The 18223-nt window shown below is 43.8% G+C and overlaps 1 protein-coding gene and 1 long non-coding RNA gene across 2 annotated transcripts in view; one reads left to right on the top strand and one right to left on the bottom strand.

The window, feature by feature from the left end:
* The window catches only part of PGBD5 (piggyBac transposable element derived 5), a 105963-nt gene that overhangs the window by 35234 nt on the left and 52506 nt on the right, over positions 1-18223 (top strand). The window lies entirely within an intron of this gene.
* Positions 11175-18223, bottom strand: part of LOC143841916 (uncharacterized) — a 30179-nt gene continuing 23130 nt past the window's right edge. The window contains exon 4 of the long non-coding RNA XR_013232946.1: positions 11175-11339. This is a non-coding gene — a long non-coding RNA (uncharacterized LOC143841916). The remainder of the gene's footprint in view (positions 11340-18223) is intronic.

Raw genomic sequence — 18223 nt, 5'->3', positions numbered from 1 at the left:
CTTCCCGTTTTCCCGAGGTTTCTGTGGTCAGCCGTGTAATTCCATGCAGGGTTATTCCAATTTAAGCTGATTTATTTCATTGGCTCTAGACTGAGGTAACCTTGCATTCATTCATTCACTTGTTCATTCATTCCACCCCTGCATTTAGGAGATTTTTATGCAACCTCTCCAGGGTCTTGCTGGCTGAAGCTTACAATTAAAATAATGTTATTATTTTATTAAAGGTAAAGGTATCCCCTGTGCAAGCACTGGGTCATGCCTGACCCTTGGGGTGACGCCCTCCAGCGTTTTCATGGCAGACTCAATACGGGGTGGTTTGCCAGTGCCTTCCCCAGTCATTACTGTTTACCCCCCAGCAAGCAGGGAGGTACCGACCTCGGAAGGATGGAAGGCTGAGTCAACCTTGAGCTGGCTGCTGGGATCGAACTCCCAGCCTCATGGGCAGAACTTTCAGACTACATGTCTGCTGCCTTACCTCTCTGTGCCACAAGAGGCTCTTATTATTTTATTATATTATTATAAAAGAAAATGGCAAGTTAGATCAAAGTTTGGTTTCTGATAACAGAATGGAATGCCTTTGCCTCCTAGCTCCTACCCACTGAGCTACCCAAAATGATTTTCTGTCCTAAGAAAAGAGCTCTGCTGGATCAGACCAGATGTCCATCTTGTCTAGCATCCTGTTTCATGCAACAGCCAACCAGGGGCAACAAAGGCCAACTGGAGGGGCAACAAACACAGCACCGAGGCCAAAGTCTTCTCCTGACATTGCCTCCTGGCACTGGGTTTCAGAGGTTTATGCCTCTGAATATGGAGATTCTGTTTACTAATCCTTGCTAATAGCCATAGATGGGCTATTCCATGAATTGTCTAATCCTCTGGCGGGAGGGTGCATTTAGTGTAGTGGACAGCAGCACCATTCTATTCTGCAGATGGATGTGGCTGCATTAATGGGAAATTTAGTCTCAGTCTAATCCAGTGGAACTGTGATTTTCCTGAAAAGGGAACAAGCCCTTCAGCATAACAGGCATCTATACAACATACATCTATGGACAATCATAGTGGTGTAGTCAGAGTCCAGTAGCACCTTTAAGACCAACAAAGATTTATAGCAGCATTTTGGTTTCTCTCTGTAAAGTACACTGAATTCTAGGGGATTGATTGGCTGTTTTGACAAAGAATTATCATTGGCTGTATTTGGTTGTGACAGAGATGTAACAGAATTGATTTTTGCTATATATTCCCTGTCATGTAAGAAGATCATATTCTGATGAAGGGTGCTTGCACTCGAAAGCTCACGCCTTGAATAAATCTTTGTTGGTCTTAAAGGTGCTACTGATTTTATTGTGCTACTTCAGACCAACACGGCTGCTCATTTGAATCTATAGTGGTATAGTGTTTGACTAGAAAGATTAGGTCTAAGGTATCCACTTTACAGGATGCTGCCTACATGACTTTGGGCCAGGCATAGTCAAACCTAGTGTACCTCATAGGATTATTGTGAGAATAAAATGAAAGGCAAAAGAACTTTTGTCTGCTGCCTTGAACTCCATGGAAGAAAGCCTGGGTAAAATGCAATAGAAATCTTCTCTCTTAAACCCGATAGAAATTGCTGCCATAAAACTCATGAAAGGATGTAGTTCTGAACTGCTGTCAAAAGAACAGCATTACATTTTCAGGCCATTTTATTGTATGCAAGAGGGCAAAACTGCATCCAAGCAGCAAATGCTGAAGCAAGATGTTGCGTATGAGTTTATTTTGGGAGATAATGGTCAGCAATTTCAAAAAGACATAGTCAAGAAAATTAATATTTAACCTATGTGTTTTTTATCACACTGAGAAGCTTGAGGAAAAGTGAAAGCAGAAAAGTATTTTTAAAAACACTTTCAAAACTATAAGAAGAGGCACAGAATATCCCTGTGGGGCTTTGACTGCTTCCTCTCTTTACCTTCTGAAAATTCCTTGTTCCACTCTTCCTACAAAGGTTACCTCTGACTAGGGAAAGACTAGCAAAAGTTGTCTAGGATTCTTACAGATTTGTAATTGCATGCTTCCGTTGTTCAAATGTCATTATTAAAAACCCAAGGAAGTTCAAGAGAAAAGAAGCAACAAAGATGCAATGAATTGTTACACATTTAACAGCAGTGGGAGTTGCTTTCCTGTGAAAATCTGAGGTTCAGGTCTGATATTAAAGGTAAAGGTATCCCCTGTGCAAGCACTGGGTCATGCCTGACCCTTGGGGTGACGCCCTCTAGTGTTTTCATGGCAGACTCAATACGGGGTGGTTTGCCCTTCCCCAGTCTGTTTGTGAACTTGCGGATGTATATGAAAAGTTCCTGGGGCAGCTGCTTTCCTGGTCAAAGCTGGACTAAGTGGCTGAAATTTGAATGTAGGAAAGCTTGTTGAAATGATAAAATTCTGTTGTGAGATCCTTGGTGTAAACTGCACGGAGCTTTTATTCCAACCCCAGGTCGATTCAGTCCCTGCCCTCTACACAGAATGCGATTTCCGTTTTGATTTGGGGCTATTTAAATTTTCCTTCTGCAGCAAAAAGGATTGATCCGGAGTCACCCTACCTTTATTGTGCGATATCTTGGAGTGCTTTTAATGCTCAATATATTTTAAAATCGCATTGTTTTGAATCTGGGCTCTCCTCCGTGGTAGGGAACCCATGATTGGCCATAGGTGGTCATATGATAAGCCTGCCTTAAAGGAGAAGCCCCTAATTTCTCTCAACTTCTGTTGGTCTTGGATTTTTTTCTGTCTTCTTTGATCCTCTTGCCCCCCCCCTTCAAGAAAAGAAAGGATTTTTTCCTCCCTCCTCTGACTTCTTGGATTCTCTCCCCCCTTCAAGAAAACAAATAAAGAGTCTCCATTTGCCTCCCCCCCCCTCTTCTGAGCCTCCCTAAACACGTGCAGAACACTTTCCTGTTTCAATGGGGAGGGGGGGGGGAGAGGAAGACTCGAGTTCAAAGCGATCTGAATTCAACAGGATTGACAATGGAATAAAGAAAGTAAGTGCAGACTCTGCCCTTGAAGGATGGCAGGATGACAAATGCACTAAATATGTGCTTCAGCTAAGCTTTACAAGCTGTCCTTTAGGGCAGTCTTGCGCAGTTTGTAGGAGCAGAGATCCAAAATATGAATGGCATATACAATCGTTGCAAGACCCACCCTTCACTAGAATCATAATTTATCCAGAAATTACTCTGGAGATTTGGGTGCAAAATGAAATCTGAGGTAGGATTGCCCAGCCTCCGGGGGGCCCCTGGAGAACTCCCACTGTTGCGATTGATCTTCAGACAGCCAAGATCAGTTTCCCTGTAGCAAAGTGGCTGCTTTAAAACAGTGGTCCCCAACCTGCGGGCCGCGGCCCGGCGCCGGGCCGCAAAGGCCATGGCGCCGGGCCGCGGCTCCCTCTCCCCGCCCCCCCCCGCAGTAAAAAACTTCCCAGGCCTCAAGCTTGCGGCCCGGGAAACTACTTACTGCGGGAGGGCGGGGAGAGCGAATCAGGGCCGGGCCGCGCCCGTGCAGCCGCGCCCGCGCGGCCTGCGGGTTAGGCGCGGCCCGCGGGTGCGGCCCGATCCACGGGTGCGGCCCATGGGCGCGGCCCGATCCGCGGGTGCGGCCCGCGGGCGCGGCCGGGCGCGGCCCGAAGCGTGGGCGTGGCCCGCGCGGGCGCGGGCCCTGTGGGCGCGGCCCGATGCCCTGCCGGTCCCCAGCCTAATAAAGGTTGGGGACCACTGCTTTAAAATATGGACACTACAGAATAATACCCCAATGAGATCCCCCCTCCACAAACCCTAGCTTTCCAGGCCCCCCTCCCAAATCTCCAGGTATTTCCCTGTTTGAAGCTGGCAGCCCTAACCTGGAGTGTTCCAAGCCTGTGAGCCTAAATGTCCAAAGGGTGCCATAACAGCAGTAAATAACAAAGTCAACTCTGGGTACCTTGGGGCTGCCACTGGAAACACGCTTCTTCTCCCATCTACTTGTTAGTTCTTGTATTTGTATATTTGGTGGGTTTTAGAGCCCCCTTCACAAGACGTCGCCTGCATTCCAAGGCTGTCCAGGGGCTCACTAAAGTTTTGCCCACATTTGCCTCAGGATGAGGGAAATGCAAAAACTGGATTGGCCAATTATAATCTCTCATCCCATTGGTGAGCAACCAGAGGCAAGCCTGTATAGAGGGGGAATGGCATGATAGTCTTTGTAGCATTTTCCCATCCTTGCACCCACACTCCCCTCTCCATATCCTGCTCTAATTTTTTTAATGGCGCAGTCCGCAATGCAGTGCCAACACATAGCTACATTGTCAAAGGTAAAATAAAATCTTCTTTAAAGTGTTCAGTGTCTTTTTTGAATCAGGCAGGCAAAACACAGTTCTGTTTGTGTTTTTTGGCCGTGGGGAATGAATGGGGAAAGGGGGGAGGGAATGCGTGATCAAGCAGTCTTCTCCCAATCATTCAGGCATCTGTGTACTTTGTTTTTAAACCTACCGTTCACACACAAGCAGTCTTTGAGCTCCAGTTACCATGTCCAGCCTCTCACAAATCCACCCAGATATAGAGTCCAAAGCACCATGAATCCCAAAAGAGAGGGGAGAATGCTGTATCATTTTGGTGTTTCTCTATAGCAACATGGAAGTGTTACGTTTTTTAAAATTAAAAATGCATCTATGTAGTGGCATTACCACATAGCAATGTGGAAGTACCTTAAAAAAATTAATTTGGGGGCTCAGGGTGGAAGAATGTTTCACTCCATGAGACAACTGTTGTGCTGTGATTGGTGTCTTGCTGTGATTGACATGCCAAGGAGCGGGTGGGGGGGGGGAGAAGTTCGGCTTGTTTTCCCTTGCAGCCTCGTCGGGAAACAAGAAACCACCACAAGGCAGAAGGAAAACTTGGGAAGGATCTCCCATGAGGAGGGCTGCAAACATGAGGTTTACAATCCCACGTTTGCAAGCAGGAGGCCACTCATGTTCTAGCCCATCATGTGGAAACAGCCCAAGAATTGGACATGACTGAATGGCTGACAACCACCACCAACAAATATTTCAGCTTGATATACATGAAATCAGCTCCTTCGATTCAAATACTTCTTACTTGTTTTTACATTTTCTTTTATGGCTTTAAGGCCATTAAAAAAGGACAAAACTTTCATTAAGAAATGGAAAGGATGGCAGTTTCAATAAATAGGGCACACAAAGAGGAAATAATAGGGAAAGGACATGGAAGAAAGAGAGAATGTAATAAAGATGGACTTAATGAAAAGCCAAATAGGAAGGGTGAAGATAGAGACATCAGGAAAGTGTGTGACTGAAAGAAGAATAAATAGCGAATAATATAAATTCATGATTTATTATTATGATGTCACAGTTTCAGTCATGTTTTATCATACACACAATCTCATAAACTGCATATCCTTCTATACAATATTCTGCTGGAGATTTCATTTAGCTTTTCTGTTTGCAGGGAGCTGACCACTGTTTCCAGGTAATGTTAGACTATGCTAGTCTGGGCCATCTGCCAGGTAACAATCTCATCAGATCTCAGAAACTAGGCAGAGTCAGTCCTGGGGAGTACTTGGATGGGGGACCACCAAGGAATTCCAGGGTTGCTATGCAGAGGGAGGCAACAGCAACCCACCTTTGGTTATCTCTTGCCTTGAAAGCCCTATGAGGTTGCCATATATTAACGGTGCACTCCATCACCAAACTGGTAGATATTATGTGGTATGTTTTAGCATAAAACTATCATATTTGGATTTTTTGAAAAATAAATTATGGGGACTTTCATAACAAGTGCACCTGATTTCATTTTCCCATTAGTTGTGTGTGTGTGTGTGTGTGTGGGGGGGATTATATTGCTTTTGTTGTCCATCTCATGACCTTCCTAGTGCTATCGAATATAGTTATACTGCTCATGTTTTCAGATAAAGAATTCTGGCTAAATCACTCTTGGAAACCTAACCTGACTAATGTAATCTTCAAACCAATAATCTCAGGAATCGCTATCAGTTTGACAAATGTTCTATGCAAAAATTTTTATGATCATCTTTCAATGGCACTAAATTAATGAGAAACCAATGATAAATGCTTCACATTTCTTTTTTGCACCTTCTGTTTCTGCCATCTTTTTAAAGTGATTATCCTCCTCTCAAGAGTGTAGACTGTGACAGTGTCAGAACTGAGGAGCAGGGGAGAGGTCACGTAGGATTGCTTGAAAGGGTGGGGAGGTTTCTACCTTTTGTGAGCCTGGCCTAGTCTTCCGGCATTCCATCATGGCATTCCACCATTTCCTGCCATGACAAGCTGCCGCTGTACTGTCAAATCCTTGACAGTTGCTTCTTGATCGATGCTGTTCAGTTACGCCTTCTGCATACAGTTACTGGAGAGGAGTTTGCAGAGGTGGTGTTCTGTTGCTGAGGAGCTCTGATGCTATTTCTAGACATTGCTCTGACATGATCAGATTATTTGTCTGTAATTTGCATTGCTGGCCTCTTTTGCAAATGTCTCCAAGTCTTCCTCAATAAATCCAGCTCTTCGTTGTTTACCCAGCATTCTGAGGAAGCAACCGTGCCTTGACCATCAATGTATTTACAGTGTCTAAAATATCAATTTCAAGAAGAGGGACATTGTGAAATCAAAAGCAGACAAATTTCCAAAGTATAATTAACTGAGCTATCACAGAAAATCTCTTGGTTTCTAGCATGATAAAAACTCCAATGCTGCCCTCAAATGCCTTTTAACTGCTGCCTCTAGTAGCTACTACAAAGACAACCTCATAGAATGTATAGGAAATGCTCTGTAAGGTAGAGGATCCTATACCTGTAGGGCAATTGCCAAGATCATGTAATCTCTTCCTAAACTTTTGGTTCATGGATGACATAGCTAGGAATGTGCTCTTAGGAGATAAGGGGCAATAAGTTATTCAGAGCAGTGTTTCCTAGCATATAGGTCCCGACCCATAGATGAGCTGCAAATGAGTCCTAGGCTTTTGTAGTTTCATTGATTTGTGTGTCGTTTTTTTAAAGAATGAGTCACCATACCAAGTAAATTTGGGCTTGTGGGTCAGTAGACTAAAAAAGGTTTTGAGTCTTAGACTTTCAGTATTATCTCAGACATGTATCACTGGTTGGACAGCTAGTTTCTCCCTCGCTATCAGCAGGGGATGGGGGGGGTGGTGGTAGGGTTGCCAGCTTTAGGTTGAAAAACTCCTGGAGATTTTTTGGGGGGGGGGGCTGGAGCCTGGGAAGGATAGAGACTTCAGTGGGGTAAAGTGCCATAGAGTCCACCCTCTAAAGCATTCATTTTCTCTGGGGGAATTGATATCTGTAGTCTGGAGCTGAGCTGGAATTGCAGGGGATCCTCAGGCCCCACCTGGAGGTTGGCATCCCTAGTAAATTGCCAGTCTCTCAGTTGTAGCAAATAAATCAGCTCTTTTCCAGCAGCAATTTACTTAGGTGTGGTGGTTGAAGAGAGTGTTGCTGTGTGTGGATAGTGATGGCTTAGAGAGTAGATTACAGTGAGATGATATGGAATGAGTGTTGGTCTTGGACCTGGGAGGCTTCTGTTCAAATAGATATTCAAACATGTAGGCCTCATTTCTGATAAAAATGGTAAGTGTGGGCCCCTCTACACCTTATCCAGTGTGAACTGACCCTATCTGCTGGCTAAACCTCAACAGTGAAGCCCTCATGGGGCACGGGCAGGGTAAGGCAAGCTGTGTAGGTTTTTGTGTCTAGGGCAGCTGATGCTGCTTTTAGTTCAGTTAACTTCATGATCAGATTGGCGAGTATTAATAAAACCATCATGTTCACCACCAAGACCAACAACAACAAAGACTATAAATGCCATTTTATTCCATCATTTCAAAACTTGTACAGATATTTCACCATAGAGGGTTTCAGTTATTTGAAGCCTCAACCATCTGTTTTTGTATTGCACATGTCATTACACAAAATGTTGTTACATTATGGGGTATTTTTTTAGAGGAGTCTGAAAAGAGGAGGGAAGTATAGAATTGGTCCTATCTTCTAGGGGAGTTTATTAAAATCATTGTAATATGGAAGGAGAAGCGTTGGTTTTTATACCCCACTTTTCACTACACAAAGGAGTCTCAAAGTGGCTTACAATTGCCTTCCCTTCCTCTCCCCACAGACATTATTTGATTTGGGGGCTTGGCTCAACCGGAATCAAGTATCCCGTAGTGCCACCTTCTTCTTCTTTTATGAGTTTTTTTTTAATTGTTGCTTTTGGGTTCTCAATGATGGGGGAGTTGATCTATCATTACTCAGTTTGTCCTGTTCAAATTGGACCAGTAGACAGTTTTTGTCTGCCAGACATGCTAAATCAAACTAGGTTTTCAGTCTAACTTTTGTAAATGTCACAGCACTATGAGACAGAAGTCTTTTTGAAAATAATTCTGACCATCCAAGAGTTAAGCCTAAGGTTGCACTGCCCTCATGGCTGCGCTAGTGGCAGTCACATCCTAATGAAGTTGAAATGTTTTGTCTGAGCTGAAATGTTCTTGGCATTGCTGGTTTATTTTTCCAGTCCATACACTTCTATTGCTTGAGTCAGGATCTGAATCAATATTAAATTTCTCTGACACATGTGCTCATTGATTCTCAATATTTATATCCAAGATGTCTGGTAGGTGATCACTAACCTGGGGTGCCCCCAATTTCAAGTGCATTTGGTAGTTCCACAGGCTATGTGATGTCAGGACGAAATGGTTCTAGCTCCACACTCCAAAACAGTTTGTGTACTCTCCAGGAACGTCTCCCTATATTAAGAAGAAAGAAATTTTGCCTGTTTTATAGTAGACAAAGCCCCTTCTAGTGTGAGTTGCCCTTAATCTGGTGTCATGGGGAGATGGATAAACATTGACAATTAAAAAGCTATAAGGACCAGACTTAATGACATTTGCCTGGTCCCGGTGACTACATGGATGTAGTGTCATGATTGTTGCATGCATTGATTCCGCTTTATAGTATAACTCCAATACCAAAGACTTTATATTAATTCTGTGAACTCTGCTATGTAGCCTCCAGCTTGATGCACATAATGTTATCCACAAGGCACTAGACACGAAGTGTGGGAGGCTAGCATCTGTCTGGGTGCTGATATTACAGATTGGTACAACTCACAACAGAAACCAGCTATGCATATAATTAACAGCATAAATGCATGCTGCTGAGAGCTTTTCCCTGGCTCCAACTCACTGGTCACACCATAAAACTTTCATTTTCTTTTACAATTGTAACTGCAGGGAAATGCAGTTCATTAAGGTTCTGGTTCTGTCTTAAATCCGGAACAGACAACAGTATAGAAAGCTGCCATGCATTTAGCATCTCTGGTGATTCTACAGGCTATTGTCACTGCTGATCAGATATGACAAAAACTCAGAGCCTATAACATGGTCTTGATTTTGGGCATTATAATATAAGCTAGCTGTAAATGGAAGTTTCTAGTTAGGCCCAACTCAGTGGGGCTTTCTGCACCGGGATCCTTGTAGCAAATTGTTTGCTGAACGAAAAATCGCCATTTAAAATAGTGGAATTCGTCATTATGCATACCTGCCTTTGTAGTGGAATCTAGTTGCGTTTTGTATCGTTTCCCACAGGCTTCCGGTCTCAGCAAAAATCGCTAGAAAGGAAGCACTATTGCCAAGCTCATCCCGCCTCTGGCTGTCAAGCAGCCAATGGGTGGCCGTTAGCATGCTCCCAAACAGCCCCTTTCCCTTTTAAGAAAGTTTTTTTAAAAAAAAACACACCCGTTGCAACGAATCTGTGTTGATTCGTTGCAACAGAGAGACCCATCCAGCTTGCAGGTGTGTTTGAGCTGCCGTTTCATCGTTGCCACGCTCCTCCCGAGTGAAAAAAAAAAATCCCCCCCCCCTCACGGGCGCGATTTTCGGCCGAAAACAGTGTGAAAAATAAAGGGAAAATATATCAGCAAATGGGCTTCTTTGTTGTTTGTGCTTAGTGACTAAACAGCTCTGGGGAGGGACTGAAGCCGGGGAAGCCTCTAAACGGAGGCTCGCCGGTGCGTTGATCTCTGCTCGCTCGGAGAAAAAAAAATGGTGATCGCTTCGCCGGAAGATCAGAGGAGAGAGCCAGGGGGAGGGACTTTGTAGAAACCACAACAATGGTAACGCACAGAACTTTCCCGCTAGTGTTGCAGATTGGTTGCAGGAGTGTAGCGCTTTCCGGAGGGTGAATCCACTTTTGGGGATTTCCCTGAAAGCGCTACAATGAAGCGCTTCTTGCGGATCGGTTTCAGGTGTGTGGCAGATTGTCAACGACGTTGTGCATAATGGCAATTCAGTAGCGTTTTCAATTGGCAACCATTGTGCGATTTTGAAGGAGTGCGGAAAGCCCCAGTGATTTGTCTGTCTAGATGAGTGTTATCTAAACCTCTGATAGCTGTGGCTCTCTTTCCTCTCTGCACAACAAACACCCTGTGAGATAGGTGAGACTGAGGGAGAGCCCTGAGAGAACTGTGACTGGCCCAAGGTCATCCCACTGGCTGCATGTGGAGGAGGAGTGGGGAATCAAACCTGATTTCCAGATTAGGGGCCGCCGCTCTTAACCACTGCACCAAGCTGGCTCTCTATTCACTATTAGTAGGAGTCTTGCAAACCCTGAGACTCATAGGATGGGACCTGGTTATATAATTGAATTTGGTACTAATGGTAGCTTAAATGCCTAACTAGAAAGAATACCACATGCCAGGTCTCCCCAGCTGCTGATGGGGATGGGGGCACTTTCCCGGAGTGGGGAGGAACACCAAAATGTGCTGACATCACCAAGAAGTGATGTTGGCACAGTGGCAATGTCGAGGACGATGCTCTGGCTTTGGGGAAAACTCTCTGGTAGAATTAGCTTCTAACTATATAGTTTTACCCCCAAACCAGGGCATTGCCCCTACTGTACCAAAGCCACTTCTAGATGAGGTCAACATGATGTGTTAATTTCTGGAGATGTGAAGATAAAATGGAGGGGTTGCACATCATCCAGAGTTCCTTGGAGGGTGGCTGGGATAAAAATGTACTGAGACAGATGCTGAATTAAAACACTCATGCCCTGTGGGCTACGTCTGATTTCTGTTATGGTGGGAATACATGTTATGAAAAGGAAAATCTTAGCAAATACCATGCATGAGTGGCTTTTAAACATTTTTCTCTTTAACTACAACTTGCAACAGGAGGTCCACTCTTAGTTTTTATTCTTCTGAGCTTGATTTAAATCAGTCCTATTCTGTTCTGCTGTTTGCTCTCCTTCTTTCTTTCTTGGTGGCTCCTCTTTCTGGAAGGGAAACAATCTGGAAGGCCAACAATCTGGAAGGGAAATAATGTAGAGTTTTCAAGTGTAGAAGTGGGCAGGTGATGGCATGGAGATAAATAAGATTTTAAGTAAGTGGGGCATCTTTTTTTCCTCCCCACTCCAGGATGCTGCAAGGATAACCCACCTGCTGGCCATGGAAACTGCATCCTTACTTCGGGTTCCTTCAGCACGTGGAAATAACTGACTCAGACTACCCTAGACAGAAATATTGGTGATCGGGGCATTTGCCACTGTTCTTCTCAATCTCTGGCTGATAAGGAAGCATGATTTATTTATCATATGGCAGAGTTACACACAGAAAGCATAATATTAAAAAGGAGCCAAGTAGGTTCAAGAGTTATGAAGACAGATTGGACAATCCCCCTAAATACAAATTACTCAGTTTTCAATCCACTCAATCTCAGCTGGGAGGAGCTCAAAGAGCTCTGTCACATATCCCTGGAAAGTACAGCACTCACATTCCTGTGACAGATGGAAAATAGTTTGGTGAGTTGCACCACAATCACAATGGGACCTGGTATTTTGCCCCATTTCAACAATAGTCTGCACAGCTGCAAAAGTGTATCCATATTCTATTAGACATCTTCCATACTTTCTATCACAAGTCAAATCCTGTGGGCCCCTTGGTAGTGTATATCCAAACTCAAACTAGAAGGCAGGTTATAGAATCATAGAGTTGTAAGGGACCTCCAGAGTTATCTATGAAGGACACTCACAACTACCTGCCTATTCCTAGTGACCCCAATCTCATGCCCAAATGACCTCCCCCCAATCTCCAGCCTCTGGGCTTCATGTTTCTCCATGGATGCTTTGGATTCTCTGCTGTGAATATACATGTCCCATTCCTCCCCCCCCCCCAGTGCTTATGCCTTGAGCCAGAGAGCCAGTTTGATGTAGTGGTTAGGAGTGCGGACTTCTAATCTGGCATACCAGGTTCGATTCTGTGCTCCCCCACATGCAATCAGCTGGGTGACCTTGGGCTCGCCACGGCGCTGATAAAACTGTTCTGACCGAGCAGTAATATCAGGGCTCTCTCAGCCTCACCCACCCCACAGGGTGTCTGTTGTGGGGAGAGGAATGGGAAGGCGACTGTAAGCCGCTTTGAGCCTCCTTCGGGTAGGGAAAAGCGGCATATAAGAACCAACTCTTCTTCTTCTTCTTGAGGTGCTACTACATTTTGATTGTATTCTGATTGTTTTATTATTATTATTATTATTATTATTATTATTATTATTATTATTATTATTATTATTATTATTATTATTATTATTATTATTATTATATTTCCCACCACTCCCTGGGTAGGCTCGTGGTGGGTAACAGTTGTCTTAAAAATCCCAATTAAAACCCCATTAAAAGACATTAAAAATCATAACATGGCAGCAGCCAATCACAATCTACTCCCACCTGCCAAGGCGATAGAGAATGGGGGATTATATTCTTCTTGGCTGCTCACTGGAGTCCTAGTACAACAATGATCAGGGGAATGTTCTTTTCAGTTCCTCACTTCCAAGCTGTCTGACATTGTCCCCACAACAGCCCTTAGGCTGTGAATGAATAGGGTGGATCTGGAGGAGATTTATGCCTCTCAGGTAGGTTCAGTCCTGCTTTGCCATTCAGCAAAACAGGGTGGGCAGTGGTGACTGACTGATGCTGTCCAGGAGTTGGCAGTGGACCCTCCAGGGCACCTTGCCTGTGGATGGGAATCCATGATGCTGTCCCTACTGTGCAATTATCCCCTCCCTCCCACTGGGGAGGGGGCTAAAATGTAAGTCATTGCAAGGAATATGAACCTTGCCTAGTGTGTGTTACTTAGGCAAGATCATCACTTTTCAGTCGCATTACTGGCATGGCACATCCTGCTTCAGCTAAGGATAGACCTCATAAGTAACTTTAGGAGAGATGGTTTCTCAAGCCCATGAATAAGTCCATTGGAGCATCTACTGCAAATGACACCTTCATGTCTTCTAATCTGAAGTTGGAGATAGATTGTAACTTTGCCAGATAGTTGAAGGTGGGATGAGAGAGGCATTGCTGCCATTTCCCACTGAGAAAGAGGGAAAGCATAATTTTCTAGAGATGACAGTGGGATAAAGGAGATGGGTATGGACAATGGGGACCACAGCATGCTGTTATGTCACTTTTGACTCTCTCTACAGCTTTAAAGAAGGGAAGGTTTAGGAATCTGCATGGAAAAATGCTGCCACAGGAATATACTAAGCTGGAGTGGATGGGGTCATGAAGGAGGTTTTGAAAATCATTTCTGTCTCACTGGAAAAAGTGCACTAAAGGTTGACTATGCTGTGTGTCTCAGCACAAATCAGAAATTTGTTTAGCCTAAATTTCCCATGAGAAATTAATGGAATTTCAGGATATTGAACTTTTACTCTTGGATGGGAGAGAAAACATCCAGTTTCTTGTTAACATAATCCAGTAAAATCCAATCTCATTACCTGTAAACATGAGAAATATGATTTGGCCTTTTAAACCATCATAAAATGTATGTTTTGGATGACCCTGGTCAGGTCTAATTCAGGTTCAAATGTACACTCAAGAAATCTTAGGTGTTTTGTTAACTCCGAGTCAGAGGTTTACTTCAGTAATGCTATAGGTTCATTCTGGGTATAGTCCACAAATAAATACTATTACAGAATTTTTGCTTCCATTTTAAGCCTTTTGATTAAAGCATATTGTGTTCTTAATAGGAACTAAACCCACAGATGTTTATTTTATACTGTCCATCTATCACTGTTGCATTGAAAATTAAAGAACAGCAACTCCGTGAGTCCATTAGAGTTCCTTACCCCAAAAGTAAGCAGGCACAGGAAAGGAGCTCATTCTGAGAAAAAGCTCAGTACAACTTTCCATATGCACAGGAATTTAAAATCATCTTCTAGTCCCACTTGATTAGGGCTCATATTCTTGGCTATCTCATTGTCTTATAACTTCAAACACCATACAATGTTATCTTTTTTTTTAGAGTATCTAACAAATGTTAGTTTTCTTGCTACTTTTAACTGAGTTTGTTAAAAATAGTGATTCAGGTTTCTCACATGTATGAATGTCTTTTGGCCCCCAACCAATGGTCATTGAACCATTGTCATTCTTGCAATTCTCAGATGCTCCTGCACCTGGGACTCAACAAATTGTATCTATTGATAATGGGGTAGACAGTTTCTAACCTGCACAAGGCCTTGTACTCTTCTTCTTACTGCTCCTCAAGGCTATCCTGTTCTGGGTCTCACCTTAGCATAATTTCCTTCCTGGCATGCTTCAAACATAATAACAGTAGTCTGAGGATCTTAACTCTGGTACTATGAGGAAAGAACAAGAGGCTGATGATTGGCCAGGCTGAGATCAGCCGCCATTTGGTTCCTCCCAACTCAATCCCAAGTACTGCAGTATCCATTCCCTTTGGGTATTATGTAAACAGTATGCAACATGCCCTATTAAGGGAAGGTGTGTGTGTGAGAGAGAGAGAGAGAAAGAGAGAGAGATGAATTTGGCATCCTGATAGAATTTGCATGTTCAAAATGCCCCAGAGGGGCTGTGGCTCAATGGTAGAGCATCAGCTTTAGATGGTCTCATGTTCAGTTTCTGGAATCTTCAGGTGAAACAAGTATATAGAGACCCTAGAGAGTTTCTGTTAGTCAATTCCTTTCTCCTTTTCTATCATATATATTAAATGCAGAGGATTTATTTTGAATTATTATCAGTTCCTTTGCATGCAGGTACAGAAATGTAGTAAACAATGTTTCTTGGCCTTACCATTGTACTTAAGCAGGGATCAGTTAACCAATATAATAGATGAGCAAAAAGAGAATTTGCCTCCACGTAGCATTTTGTTCACTAGGATAATTTTCATATTCCTGTGGTCCCAACTATGCCCTGAATGTTTTTTGTACCATAAGGCTGTGCAGCCTGTTCTCTCTCCCCCACCCGTCGTACTGAATCCAGCAAGAAGACTGCAGCAAGCAGGCGTGCTTATCCAAGCCAGAACACAGTGTACAGAGGCATACGAGGCGCCTGTCATGCCCATTCCTGAATCTAAATCTCCAGAGACTCTAATTGCGAGCAGCTTTCTAACGCTGACTTCAAAACTAGCTTTGGGGAGATGTGTGTGTGTTTGTGTGTGTGTGTGTGTGATTATAAACGTGGCATCCTGTTGAGCAGCATTAAGCGAGGCATTGCTTGCACGTTAAAAATGCATTTTAGAAAGATAGGCCAAGGTTCATCAGTGTTTGAGGAAACCAAATTTAGTTTAACCGGAAAACGCTTATATGCACCTTTGAGCAAACAGGAATGTGTGTGTAGGGTAATAGGCATGCGATATGTACTCTGCATTTGGTTGCAAACATAGATTTGTATTTGTCAGAAAGAGAGAGAAAAAGTCATCAGTAGCACTGAGGGTATACCTTTCTTCCTTCATGACAGGTGCCCCAGCCAATGCATGCAGTATTTTCTGACCAATGAGAGCGCAGAGGAGGCGGATGTAAGGCGGGTGTAAGGCCCGCCCACGTGGTCAGGTTGTCCCTCCCCCCCTGAAATGGGAGGGGTTGGAATTATGTCTTGTTGTAGCTTGAGTTATGGTTTAATTAAGATAAACAGATTAATTTTGGATCTTTGATACTAAAAGACCACCCCTGCGGGGTGGGCACGTGTAAGGATTTTACAAGCAGTCTCCTGGCACAAGCAAATGGGAGAAAAGCCGATCAGAATGCCCCATGGATGGTGCTTAAGCATTGGCTGTATTTTTTATCCCTGTTAATTTCAAAGTATCATAGCCTGCTTAAAAATACGCAGATTAATTTTGGAACTTTGATGCTAAAAACCAACTCTGCAGGGCGGGCTCTTGTAAGGATTTACAAGAAGAGTCTCCCCTGCAGAAGCACATAGGGCGAAAAAGCAGTCATGATGTCCCATAGTTGGTACTTGGACATTGCCCAAAGTTTTTATCCTTGTTAATTTCAAAGTATCATAGCCTGCATAAAATAAGCAGATTAATTTTGGATCTTTGATGCTTAAAAAAAAAACATCCCTCAACAGTGCTGCCTGCTGTACAGTTTTATACATAGGGAGTGCTCTGGGGCTCCAAAGGGGTTTTCTGTGTGGCTGGAAGAAGTCTCAGAGAGTGTGCCAGGGGATGGTAGGTGGAGGGGGGAGAGTTTGGGGCTCGGGGGAGGGCATATAAAAAAGCACCTCTGCATTTCTTCCCTCTACACTCAGCATCCAACTATGGGTTGATTAAAATAACAACATGATTTAATTTTGGATCTTTGGTGCTAAAAGCCAGCCCTGCAGAGCGGGCTGTTGTACAGATTTACACATAGGGAGTGCTCTGGGACTCCAAAGGGGTTCTCTGTGTGGCTGGAAAAAGTCTCAGAGAGTGTGCCAGGGGTGCTAGGAAGGGTTTTTTTTGAGCTCCAGGAACACGCATGCTACCAGCTTTTAAATGTGCTAACGAGCATGTGGGGCTCTGGCCGGGGACTGCCTTTCAAATGGGAGACAGGGAAGGCATCCAGGGTGCTTTCTGCTACTGCAGAACCCCCTGCCCAATTGAAACCACACCAGCATATCTACCACAGAGTCAGGATGAATATATATATATCAGTTCAAACACATAGCTCTCAGCCTGTATGATCTGGCTTTCTAAGGAATTGCTCAGCCAGTTTGCCTACAGAATACCTCACATATGTCAGAAAGGAAAAGGCTGGTTAGGCTCTCTCCCCCTCCCCCCCTGAAACGTCAGGGAGTGTTGATTGTGGCTTGCTGGAGCTTGGGTGTCTGGCGAGTGTGTTTCGATGTGATTAGTAGAAGGGTGGGGTACGACTAATGTTTTTTTTCCTTCTATTGTGGGGGGGGATATCTGATCATTCGTGGAATAGAATATAGGAATTTCTGAGTGCACTCTTAAAACTGATCAACATGAAGTTTTTTATTCTTGTTAATTTCAAAGTGGCAGGCCTTTTCCCCCTGATAGACAGAGCAGCTGGCTGCTATACAGTCAACGATGTGAGAGCCTCTGAGTTGACTGATTTATTTTTGGAGGGTGGGTGCCCAAGGAGATTCACAATATAAAGAAAATACATAATATATATCACATAAAATACATACAAAAGCACATTTTAAAACCACAATGTAGGACTACTTTAATCCGATGCAATACTAAGTAAAGCTGACAGCTGCTTAGTAAGGACCAAAAGCGGGAGGTTCAAGTGTACAACCCAGAGGAGATTGTTCCACAAGTGTGGGGCTGCCGCTGAAAAGGCCCTTTTTCATATAACCACCAAATATGCTTCTTTGGTTACTGGGACAGCCAGGCAGGCCTCTCCCAGCAATCTTAATTCCATGAGATTTTCTATGCAGTGGTATTTTGTGTGTGTGTGTGTGTGTACAAGGAAGCCCTCAGACGTGTGAGCTCTCACTTGCAGTCTGCCTGGTAAGCCACATGGAGGATCACCATCTCACTGAGAATTAGATCTACATTCTAGGGAAGGTCTTGTGATTGGAACACGAACTCAATAATTTGGCTCTCAAAAGCCGCTAAAGGAGATCTGATGTGAACTGGAGACGTGGAAAACAGAAGTGATTAACTTTTGTCCCAAAGTCGTTTCACCAATTAAAAAAAAAAGAAAAATGGCCTTCCCCAAGCCTGTGTGTGTGTGTGGGGGGGGGGGGAGTTGGGCATAATACAAATGCCTGTATTTTTCCTATACCAGGACATAATGGACCTAGGGAAGGGCTTTCCAATGGGGGTAAATAACAGGTGGAAAGGAGAAAGTTCCTCATTACCAACAAAACCAATCTAGTCACACACACTCAACTTCGATCTAGGGCCAAATTACATGCTCAGTTTTCTGCTCTGTGTCTGTTTCCT

This window comes from Paroedura picta, chromosome 1 (assembly GCF_049243985.1).
Source record: "Paroedura picta isolate Pp20150507F chromosome 1, Ppicta_v3.0, whole genome shotgun sequence".
Classification (NCBI taxonomy): domain Eukaryota; kingdom Metazoa; phylum Chordata; class Lepidosauria; order Squamata; family Gekkonidae; genus Paroedura; species Paroedura picta.
Note: the sequence above shows the minus strand (reverse complement) of the source record. Positions and strands in the feature narration are given on the sequence as shown.